Genomic DNA, 1,676 nt, shown 5'->3' with positions numbered 1-1,676 from the left:
AAGGATTTTTACCTCAGATATGGAATTGTCTTGTGAGAAAGGGGTGGTGTTTCCTCGAATAAGTAAGCATTGGTTCCACAAGGCATCTGACCTGCTCAGTAAAAGCATAAGGCATCAGTAACTGTAACAGGAAAGCAAAGAGTTTTATGAGTTTACAGTAAAGAGCTTCACCAAAGATAATTTTTTATTTTCTCTCTTATATCATAATATCATTTGTGTTATGTCACTTTAGGATATTTTCAGGTTTTCATACTGGCAACTACAGGGAGTTGCGCACACAAGGTATTGCCAGCCAAAACCTGAAATAAGAAAGGGTTATCAGGATCTACCATCTAAAATTCAGCATCTAAAATAATTTCCTTCTGGCAAGCTAATAGTGGATGTATCAGAACTGAAGGACAGCATCCAAGGCAGCTCTTAGACTGAGATGAGAAGATAAATGCCTGGCTCCAATCCCAAAGGGATGCAGGGAAGACACAGAGTTCACACTCCGGGGTTCCCAGGTGCTCCCTTAGTGTTGCACCTGCAATAATCCCAACACAACTCCAGGGGTACAGCTGTACGGGACACAACGTAGGGTGAAAAAGAAACAAGTTCATAACTTGATGTCAGCCTTACCAACTTGTAGTGTTTCCACATCTAGCGTAGAGAGCCTTTGTCTTTTAGCTGCTGGTTCAAAAGTCTTAAATGAAAACAAAAAAAAAAAAACCAAAATGAAAACAACATGAGTATAACTCAAATGTGAATCCAAGCAAACATAAACTTCCTGAAATTTAGTCAGCTCTGTTATGACTTGGGGACCATGATTTATTGGTTCAGATGGCAGAAGAATGCAAGACTTTGCACCATCTCTGACAAGTACACTTTAGTTTTTTAATACAGACTCTCATACCTACAGTGTTTGAGAGTGATTAAACCAGTACATGGTGGTTTAATCACTCTGTGATTAAGTACAAGTACAAGTTTTATGCAGTGATTAAAACAGTACAAGCTTGTCCCTGAGTTATCAGTCAATCAGCTCCTAAACATTCCCGAGTGTGATAGTTTAGCCCTTGAAAAATATATTTTGTACAAATAAGAGTTAATCACCCTCTCGGGAACGAATAATTAGAGCACAACAGTTTCTTATTCCTCTTACCCTAGGGGGCAAAAAGAAAACTAGCACTACACCTTTGAACCAAACTAGGGAGTCAAGCAGTTTGTGACTCTTTTTTACAGAGCCCAAGTCCTACAGGAATCCTCTCCTGGCCTGCTGGATAATGCACTTAGCAGAAAGAGGTTTAATCAGAGGAAGTATGCCATTTTTCTTGTAAAGTAGTCTATTTTGATTCAAGCTACAAGCTTGAGAAAGAGAGTGGCAGTTTACAACGTTTGTGTTTAATGTGTTTACAAACACATTAAAACCATAAACTTGAATGACTGTAAAGCATCTGGAAGACAACATTTTGCTCCTTCCTCAGCCACGGGTGCTAGAGCAGCGCACGCAGTGTGAGGGAGGTCAACCCAGCGCACAAGAGGGCTATAAATGGCAAAGGACCATCTACAGGTACAAGCTCAGAGCAGGCCCAACTCCAAGGCACATAAGGGAGAGCCTCTCGCTCTTTCATCTCACGCAGATTCTACCTAATTTCAAACCCCTTGCTGACCTCTTTCCCAGACTCTGTGCTGGAAGCATC

Source organism: Calidris pugnax, unplaced genomic scaffold (assembly GCF_001431845.1).
Source record: "Calidris pugnax isolate Ruff unplaced genomic scaffold, ASM143184v1 scaffold146, whole genome shotgun sequence".
NCBI lineage: Eukaryota > Metazoa > Chordata > Aves > Charadriiformes > Scolopacidae > Calidris > Calidris pugnax.
Note: the sequence above shows the minus strand (reverse complement) of the source record.